The sequence below is a fragment of the Rattus norvegicus genome, chromosome 15 (assembly GCF_021556685.1).
Source record: "Rattus norvegicus strain SHRSP/BbbUtx chromosome 15, alternate assembly SHRSP_T2T, whole genome shotgun sequence".
Classification (NCBI taxonomy): Eukaryota; Metazoa; Chordata; class Mammalia; order Rodentia; family Muridae; genus Rattus; species Rattus norvegicus.
In genome coordinates, this window is record NC_141548.1 from 20,782,462 (window position 1) to 20,793,118 (window position 10,657).

The 10,657-nt window shown below is 46.6% G+C and overlaps 1 pseudogene; it reads right to left on the reverse strand.

The window, feature by feature from the left end:
- Nucleotides 1–4,009: 4,009 nt before the first annotated feature.
- LOC148000858 (polypeptide N-acetylgalactosaminyltransferase 12 pseudogene) lies at nt 4,010–6,875 on the reverse strand (annotated as a pseudogene).
- Nucleotides 6,876–10,657: the final 3,782 nt, after the last annotated feature.

The window sequence follows — 10,657 nt, forward strand, 5'->3', positions numbered from 1 at the left end:
AAGGCCGTCCTGAGTCGTGTGTGGTTCTTCCTCCTGTAACAGCACAAGTGTAAGGCAACAGTGGTTTTTTGCAAGTCTCATGCAGCGTAGGCTTCATCATCAGTTCACAGCCAGCCAGAGCTGCACAGGAAACTGTGCTCTTGATGTAGACAGTGTGTCATGCTCTGTGGAACCCACCTTCATGATGAAAAATATCCTTGATTTATATATGTGCTCACAAATTTAGCTTCCTTTATAATGACAAACAAAGGAGAAACACGGAAGTATTTCTCTAATACATTAGAGGAAATAAAAACATTCAGTATGGGAGTATAAAAATGTTCAGGGCACACAGAGTTTGAGGCCTATGGATTCCTTGAAATATAGCATCAGCTATGACTGCACATTTAATGAATTCCACCAATTTTAGAGGAATGAAAATTTTTACTATTTTTGTTGTTGGTTTGTTTGTTGTTATTGATAATGATGTTTTGCTGAGTTCATTTTGATATATATCATAACTTCTTTTGGGCAGAGGTCTTACAGTTTTGAATTATTTCTTTTTTTGCAATTTGTAGTGGATATTTTTATCTATATTTCGAATATTATGTCCCTTTCTAGTTTCATCCCAGAAAACCCCTATTCTCTCCCCAGAATGCCTACCTCTATGTGGGTGCTACCCCACATGCCTGTCATCTCCCTCCCACCTCCCCATATTCGTTTGCATGCAATTCTGAGCAGCCAGCAGAGGGCAGTGGATTTCACTGGGATGTGATGTAACAGAGAATTGTTAATTGCCCCTTAGGTCCTCTGGGATTCAAATTCTCAAACAGATGAGCCATGTCTCCAGTTCCTGTCCTGGACTTTTGCAATGAATTCTATTATTTACAACTTGTCTGCCAATTCTGTGAGTTCATTGAGAGAGCATTATCTAATTTGTCATTAATAATTTTTTAAATGGCCATTTACAGAAAAGATAAGCATTATTTCCCTGTGCACCTTCACTAATGGGCTTATATAAAACATATTTGAAAAACTAAATCACTATATTTAAAAAAAGTAATTCAAATGGGATATATATATATGCATAATACAGCTGAAGAAAGTTAAATGACTTAGAAACTCATAAATATTTATCATCCTTGGACACTAGAGAAATGCAAAATTGTTCTGAGATATTTTTTCATACCTTTCATAACTTAGTTTAGTAACACATAAGAGAATTCACTCCTACTGGGTTATGGAGCAAGGGGAACATTGAGATTCTCCTGGTGGCAATGCAAATTTCTGTAGCTACTTTGGAAATCAGTATGCAATTTCTTCAGGAAGGTGGTAATGGGTAAACCTCAAGACACAACACCAAGGCATATATCCTAATGTTGACTCATCCTAGTATAGACACCCTTTCTCCACCATGTTCAGTGAAGCTCTCTTATAATATTCAGAATTTGGAAATATCCAAGTGGTCCCTTACGAGATGAGTGCATAAAGCAAGCATGGTGCATTTCCAGACTGGATCGCTGATCAATAACTACAAGAGGAAAAAGGAAAGCATGTAATTTTCAGGACAATGAATGGATCTTGTAAAATCATCCTGGATGAGGTGATCCAGATCAATGAGGACAAATGGGATTCGTATTCACTGTAATCTGAATGTTAACTCTTCCACCTGTGTAACTGTGTGATCAGTTTAGTGTGAGGGTCTAGGGATGTGGGCCAGACTGTCCCCATTTAGGGAAGTACAAGTTCACTCATGGATGCTGAGGGACAGTGTCAGGACAGGAATGTTGAATGTGAAGAGACAGGGAGAGGGCAGCAGTGGAGGGAACATAGAGAGGGACAGCTGATATTGAGGGTCATTTGAGGCAGTGAATTAAAGCCTAATGGAGTAAAAATACAAATTATTTTTTTCAAAATTTTTATCAAGGTAACTAAAGATTTATTATGGGTGCAAGGACAGAAGATAAAATATCGATTGGGTTCATCTATGTGAAATTTCAATAAAAGTGAGTCACAAAAATTATGGAGTTCAATCTTCAGTTAATATAAGTAACAGACAATGTATATCTGGTCCTTATGGAGACATATGTCAAAATCTCTGTTGAAAACATAAATATATTATTAATATGCAAATGTGTTCTAGGCACTGTCCAACACTCTCCCTTCTATTAGCTTCTGCAGATCTGGGTTTATGTTAATGTCCTTGATCCACTTGGACTTGAAATTTGTAGAAAGAAATGGAAATGGATCAATTTGCACTCTGCTACATGCAGACCACCACTGAAGGTAGCGTCATTCTTAAAATGCTTTCTGTTTTCCATTCAGTTGTTTTGGAATCATCATCAAAGATCAAGTGATCATAGGTGTGTGGGTTTATTTAAGGGTCTTCAATTCTAGTTCACTCCTCCACCTGTCTGTGTTACCATCACCACTAAGCTTTTTCTCACTGTTTCTCTGCAGTACATCTTCATGCCGAAATGGCGATTCGCGCCGAAGTTCTTATATTATTGAGAATTGTTTGGGCCATTCTTTCTTTCTTTTTCTTTTTCTTTTTCTTTTTCTTTTTTGTGAAGAATTGAGTTGCATTTTGATGGAGATTTTTTAATCTGGAGACTGCTTTTGTTTAGATGACCTTTTTTTTAACCATGCTCCTTCACGATGATCCATGAACACAGGAAACCTCCCATCCTCTGAGGTCCTCTTTCACTTCATTCCTAAGAGACTTCTATTTCTTGCCATATGGTTTTTCACTTGCTCGGTTTGAGTTATGCCAAGATTTTTTTTTTTTTTGGAGAAATGCAGTGACGCTTTTTATCAATCTCACTTGTGTTTTCGAAATTGACCGGGACAAAAATAAGGTCCGAAGTCTACCTTCTGATTGATGATGTCCTGAGACAGGGTCTCATGTAGCGCAGCCTCACCTCAAACTCTCTGTGTGGCCAGTGATAACCCTAACCTTCTGATTCTCCTGCCTCCACTTCCCAAGTGCAGGGATTAGGGGTGTGCCGACAAGCTGATTTCTGTAAATGGGGTTCTGGGAACTTAACCCAGGGCTCCATACGTGGTAGGCAGGCACTCTAGCCAGGGACCCACACCCTCAGGTCACTGTAGCTGATCTAGAGCCACTGAGACATCAGGATTGTCCAGCATGGCCAGAGTAGCTGCCTCATGACAAACTCTCAATAATCAGATACTATTTTAATAATTATATCTATAACCAAATACTATTATAGATAATATTATTAAACAATCAAATATTATTTAGGGAAAAACTTTAAAGTTGAGTTTCATGTAGAACATTACGTTTCTCCCTGGAACTGTCCTTTGATTAAAAACTAGAAATGATCTGAATGCCTTTTCCAGTCACAGTCGTTAAGTCCTCCTAAGTCACTAGACATCCTCCCACTAGACATTGCTGGAAATGTACACTCGCAAGTTTGTAGGACCTTGGCAAACCATATTCTTTCTTTGAGCTTTCAGAGATGGTGAGCCTTTTTGGGTCAGTCTGAGCGTTATGATGGAGGTTTGACTGTGGCATCAGCACATAAGCAAAAAGCATTCTTTCTTGTATAAATCTAGACTGTCCCACCCACTCACACCAAACGAAATTAAGACAGTATTTCTAGTGTCCATCTCATCCCCCTGAGAGAACTCTAACTTGATGACATTGAGGTATTACCAGTCCACATTTGAGGTATTACCAGTTTGTGTCAAGTATACTAAACACCCGGGAAGCTTCGTAAGTAACAAAGTAAAATATTTACCCTTTCTGCTAATGAGAATAAAAGGCACCATGGGTAAAATGCACATCGTGCATTAAGCTTCCCAAATACCAAAGGCAGCATCTTAGGACGGCCCTTAGAAAACGGGATACTGGAAGACATTTTTAAAGTTTTCCAAATCTGTACAAATATAATTCACATTGTTGTGGAGTCCAACACATTCACAGATGACAACCACGTACTTTGTCCCTCTCACTGGGCACACAGCCCCCGGCCGCGGTGGGCTCCTTCCCTGACAAGGCCGTGCACTATGACATGCGCTCCTGGCAGAACCACCTCTGGCTGTCTGAGTTGCTACAGTCTCGCAAGTTCGGAGCAAAGGCAGAGTTGAACTCCTCCTCTGTGGCTTCCACACATTTCCCGCTCTGCTTGTAGACTAACGTGCCGTCCTCCTGTAGGATAACTCTTGATTCTCTGCAACGGTATCTTTCCAGAGACCCGTGATAAGGACATCCTTCCCTTCCTCCACTGCTATGCAGACCTGGGGCTGGCGGGTGTTATATCGTATTTCTTGCCGGGATGTACACTCGAAAAACTGGTTGTGACCCATCCCGTGGCAGAGGTACAAAAGGACCTGGTGGCCTTCCACATTGTTTTCACTGGGAGGATTATAGTCCAGGCAGTACCCCCGTAGTCCTCTGTTCTCAAGCTTCTCGAAGAAACCAGGCCTGTCCTCTCACACCTGCAGTTCTGGGTACATTGTAGCCAGGAACCGCTTGAAGTCTTTACACTGGAGCTTGGCCGGAAGCTTCTTTCTCTCTGTCAGCTCCCCAGAGGGTTCCAGGCGGGCTGGGGATTTCGGTGGTGGTAGAGTTCTTTAAGTTCATCCGTCCACACTTCTGCAGCTCGGACACTGTTGGCTAGAGCCTTGCTGAGCGAATAGGGAGCCTGCTTAGGGAAGAAGTGGCCCACGTGGGAGTAAGGGTGTGTTTCCAGAGAGTCACCACATTGCCAGATCCTAAAGGAGAATTCAAGGTTTTCTCCTCCCCAGACTTCCATTCCGGTATCATAAGACCCCAGGTATTCAAAATATCTCTTACTCACAACAAACAGTCCCCCAGCCATAGTTGGAGACCTGATAATGTCAATAGGAGTTCGCATCAACTTCCGCTCCCGCCAAGGGACCACGTGCCACGTGAATACTAGGCGCCAGTCAAAGCCACCAATCTGGGGCTCTCCGGAGTTGCCCAGGTACTCAGAGGTGTTCCAGTCAATGACATCGATAACGGAGCACACCACGGCCGACTCCTTCTCGTGGATCCTCTGCAGCAGACTCCAGCCACCCCTCATGACAGTCACAGTGACAGTCCAGAAACCTCAGCACTTCGCCCCTGGCCCCAGAGGCTCCCAGTAGCCGGCTTGCACTAGGCCCTCTCTTGCTAGCGGGATCAGGCGCACCTTGGGCAGCTGTGACTGCTCTTGGCCAGGGGCTCCTTCAGGTGACCTCTGTCACTGTAGTCATCTACCAGAATGACCTCCTCCAGCAGGATGTCAGGGGAAGTCTCGAGAATACTGTAAACTGTCCGAAGGAGTGTGGACCAGGCTTCATTATAAAATGTTATGACAACGGATGTCTTGGGCAGATTATCATAATCATACCCGCAGGCCACGGAAGCGGGAACCTGGCGTCCTGGTAAGGTGCTCAGACAAGCACAGGGCTCAGGGCTGCACTCCTACCTCCAGTGGTGCCAACCAGCTATGGGCCCTCAGCGCCACTCTACAACTAACTACCTGGTGGCCGGCTATGCTGCTTAGCCCAGCTAAGACGCGCACTCGCACCACCCGCCTTGCTGCTCACGCCCTACTTACCCTCTGGGCAAGGCCCACGCCCCTGCCTGTGCCCACCCCACCCCAGTCCACGCCCTACGGCTTCCAGCCCATGGAGTGTTGCTGAAGCACAAGGGGGTGGACGAGGGCGCGGAGACCCGCTACCGCAAGTAAGGGTAGTAGCCCACCTCAGAAGATGTCCAGTGTTGGGAGAAAGCAAAGCCACCCGGGGCGACAGAGGATGGCAGCAGCGGTGCTCTCAAGGTCCCCGGCTCCCCTGCCTACAACCCGCAGCTGGAGCCCTGTGACAAGTTTGCAGAACATGTTCCTGCCAGGCACAGAGGCTTCCCGGAGCTGTCAGGGGAGCCCGCCAAAGGAGTGGACCCAGGGCGCTGGAGCTGGAGAGTGGCAGGATGGTGGACTGTGGGCGCCTGGTGCATTGGTTAGACATGGCTGGTCAGGGCGCCCTCCGCGGACTGTGCTGTTCTTCAGGTCCCGCAGCTGATGTAAGGCGCTGCTGGGGCACTGCCTTGCCACCCAGCTTGGTGCCACGCTGCTGAGCCTATGGGAAAAGGCCTGGTGGCCTCCTGCCCTGTCAAGGGTGTGCACCTCCTGCAGGCAGCCTTTGCTGTGCTGTGAGGGAGCTGGAGCTGGCCTCTTAGTACAGGGCTTCCAGGGCTTCTTTGGGGTGAGCTGGGGCAGTTGTGTCAGCAGGCAGCAGCCCAGGCCAGCCTCTCCAGAGTGCACAGGTCCCTCTCCTACAAAGACATGGAGGCTGCTCTAGCCAAGGTGGGCCCTCGGGCTCCTCCCAAGGAGCTGTATTCATTATTTGAGTGGGACAAACTGTATGGGTCCTGACACTGAGGGTGGCAGAGGAAGTCAACTCTGCCTGGGGCGTGGGGGGACTGAGGTGGAGATGGCTTTGGCCAAAGGAGTGATGAATGTGGGGTGGGAGAAGAAAGGCTCTCCCTGTGGATTTGTTTTTATGGGAAGGAAAATGCCTGCAGATTGATGCCGTAAGCGCCGGTGGACTCAGGTTTTTCGTATTTATTGTGGACGGGAGGTTCGCCATCTCTGCTCAGCAGACCAGACACACCTGACATGAGTTGGCATCGGGGCCTAAGGAACTCCTGCTCTCTCTCCTTAGCCTCTGTCTCTTGTCCTCTGGCCCACACCCTCCTTTCCCATTCTACTTTCTCAGTACTGGCCTAGTTTCCTCCTCAGGGTGTTGTCACTTACCCCTTCCTTTTCAGCTCCTCCTTCCCACCCCCATCTATCACCCTCTGCTTCTGTCTCTGCCTCACCCTGTGTCTCCCTGACGCTGTGCTTTAACCCACCCTCCCTCATTGTTCTGACTAACACTGCAGAGACTCTTGGCAGAAGTTCTTTTGGCCTGGAGGCTGAGAAAGGTGGACCAGGTAGCCCCAGGCCTCCTCTGTACCCTACCCACCTGAAATCTTGGGGTCTTAGGGGTGGGACAAGGATAAAAACTACCCAAAGAAGGCTTTTGTTTTGCTCTTTGGTTTGTTCATTTTTTTTTTTTTGAGGGGAAGTCCCAGAAATGCAGGTTGCTTAATAATTTAGGTCTCTTATTTTTGTAATATGTATTTTGTATTTGATGTGTTTTGTTTTATTTTGACAATTCAGGAAGAAACTGACCTCAGAAAGAGTGTTTGAGTTTGACTGCTCTCCTCTTACCCCAAGCCCGGTCCCTGGGGAGTAGATTCTCCCAGACCAGAGAGGTTTTGGCTAATGAGGAAGACCAGACATGAGCCCCATACTGCTGTTCCAGGGAGAGAAACAATGTATCTAAGAGCTTCCTCCCCAGGACTAGCTTGCAAGCAAGAGGTGAGGATGGGTCAGAGGCCCCAGAGGAAGGGGCTTGCTGCTTTCTTGCCATTCTCCACCTTGGGCCCCAGTCCTCAGCTTCCAGTGGTCTGCGAACCTTCCAGAGAGTTGGGGTACTCTTGTCTATTTCCTGCCTTAGAGGTGACCCAGGCAGAAGGTTCTCAGGCGATGTGACTGAAAGTAGGTTCTGTTAGAGATGCTCAATAAAAAGCTAAGAGGATTTCCTCAGGCATGAATGTGGTCTGGCCACAAGTCTGGCTGGGCAAACTATTGATTACTAGGACCCAGGCCACCTGTGACAAGGCAGAGCAGTGCCCTGGAAAGGTTTCTGTGTCTCTGTGTGGGGGTGTCTACTTGTCCCTGTGGAGTGCTGGGTCTGGCTAGACCTGGAGGGCCTGGAGGGAACTGGGTGTTTTCCTATGATTCTGGTCCAGAGCCCTTCTCTGCAAACCACATCCCTCCTGCTCCTTCTCTTGACAAGGCTTCACCTCCTTGGCCCCTCAGGCCATTTCACAATCTTTGGTGCAAGAAAGGACCCCTCCCCCCATCTTTGTCCCACCTTAACCGCCCTGCTTTGCCCCTACAGCTCCTAGGTCCCTTCATTTTCTGGATGCTGAGGCTGCCATGAGAGACATGGCAGGGGCAGAGTGCTGAGGGCAGATGTGAGCAGAGGAGGGTGAACAGGGGAGTTGCTGTGTCCCCTTCATGTTTGTTCTCTGCAAGCCGCTCCTTGGAGCCAGCCAACCAAGTGCAGGACTGGATACCTCAAAGTAGCCTCGAGTGATGCTGCAGATGACCCTCCATGGGGCACAGAGTAGGGGAATCTCTAAGATCTCGGGGTGGGGGTGGGGATACCAGGGCAGAGAAGTGAGGTTGGGAACCCAGCTGTCCTTTCAGGCAGCAGCATCACAAGGGGCTAGGTAAGAGATAATGGACCAGTACCTAAGGTCCCCACACTTGCTTTGCTGGGCTCTTTCTGTTTCCAGGTTTGGAAGCTTTTCACAAGAAGATAGTCCCCAGCGGCAGCACCTACCCCACGAGCATGGGGCAGGATGGCAGGGCAGAATGACAGGGCAGGTTGAGCCCTAGCAATGTTGGGGTCATAGCAAAGAATCCAGGGACAGAGCACAGGGGAGGGCACACTGGCCCTCCATCCCTCTGCTAACATTGGTTTGGGATCCTCTCTGGGTTGTAACACATTTCTACCTCATTCTGCTGTATCTTGTACATCCTGTTTATCTCCTGTCTGATGATGCTCTGTAGTTATGGTCTGTCTGCCTCAGAAGAGACTGTATTTTAAAAGAAAATGTTATGCAGTATTAAAGATTAAGAAAAAGAAATAGAAACACAGAGAAAGATACAAAGAATCAAGAAAACCAAGAACCGGTTCTTTGAAAACCTCAGTAAGATAGAGAAACCTTTAGACAAACTAATTCAAAGTCACAACGATTGTATCCAAAGTAACACAATCTGTAATGAAAGGGGAAAAATACCAACAGAAAATGAGGAAATTAAAAAATCATGACTCACCAGAACTGGGAAATCTAGAAAAAATGGGAAATTATACACAGATACCATGTACAAAGTTAAGTCAAGTTCAGTTAAACTATGTAACCAGTTCCATAACATAAACTGTCGTCCTTTTAACCCTCCCAACAAAGTAGCCCTGCCCATAGGAGGCCTCTAAGTCTCTAATCTGGAGGGAGAGTGTACAAAACATTTTTGAGGCTTTACAGACAGATGATTTGGTTCCAATCATAGAACTTCTATATGTCTCCAAACATTTTCATCCATAGGATCATGAAAGAAATGTTACTGCAAAGTGTGTGTAACCACTCACTGTAGTCATGCAATCCCTGTCCAAGTTAATGAACCCTGCAGCATCCGGCTGGCCCACAAGTCACCTCAGAGAAAGGAGGCTCACACATCTGCTGCATTGCAGGCTCACTGCTGGCTCTGTGAGTTATGACACAGAGTTAAGCAAAGGATAAAAGGCTAGAACTTATATGTGCAGACAGAATTTGAAAATAATCTTGATATGATAAAAAAAAGAAAAAAGGCTTGTAAGTGGACATGCCAGGTGTTACGCAACTTTAATCCTGGCACTCAGGAGACAAAAGCAGGTGGATCTCTGTGGGTCTGAGGATAGCCCAGTCTACACTGCAGATTCCAAGAAAGCTAGGGCTACCCATTGAGACCCTGCCTCAAAAATAAATAAATACATACATACATACATACATACATACATAATCTATAGGACAGAGGAGATGGGTCAACCAATAAAGAATGTGCTTTGCTAGCATTAGGACCGGAGGTGGATTCGCAGAACTCATGTTGAAAACAACAAAAAACAAAATCAAAAACAAAAAGACAAAACCAAGAGAGGCAGTGAGTTCCCAAGGACTTTCTGGCCAGCAGTCTAGACTATGTGGCAAGTATATTCTAAGCCAGCAGGAGACCATGTAGATGGCATCCCTAACATGACACTCAAGGTTGTCCTCTCTCCTGCACACGAGTGCACCTGTGTGCATGCACACACACACACACACACACACACACACACACACACACACACACACACCAATGAAAACAATACTAAAAAGAAGAGAAATTTTCTGAGCCTTTAACAAATGTTTCGTCTCCTGCAGCAGGCAGGAGAGAGTGTACCAATGGGGAACAGGACACAGGACTGCAGCCAGCATCAGCAGGATGAAAAGGAGGCCAACACTGGGAGCTCAGCCCATGCAGCATGAGAGATGGAGGGGGAGGGGAGGGCCAGAGCAGCTTTACTAGTGAGGGGGTGAGGGGTGTGAACCAGCAGAAGAAGACCAACCCAGGGGAGTTTAGGGAGACATCAACTGGAGCTCCCACTCCCCACCAGGACACTCATAGAGGTTTATCTCTCCTCCCAGGCACCCACCTTGGCTCCTTGGCAAACTCCACAAACTTCCTCCCAGAGAACAACAGGGTTTGATGAGCGATGTTAGGGTTACACCCTACATCATTATTTTACCATATCATCACTACTACATTTCAGAGAGTGCAGTATAATTTGTTATTGCTCAAATTAATGTAACATAGATGCTAGAAAAAATACAATGAACTGAGCAAGCCTGTGTGGTCCTCTCTGTGCCGGTACCCGGGACAGCATTCCTCATCTGATTCCCCTATTCAGGTAACTTTACATATCTCAGACTGAGGCCATTTCTATAGAGCAAAAAACACAATGTTTTGTATAGAAACATCAACTGCAGAAGTCATAGTGTAAGTTCTGCTTACTA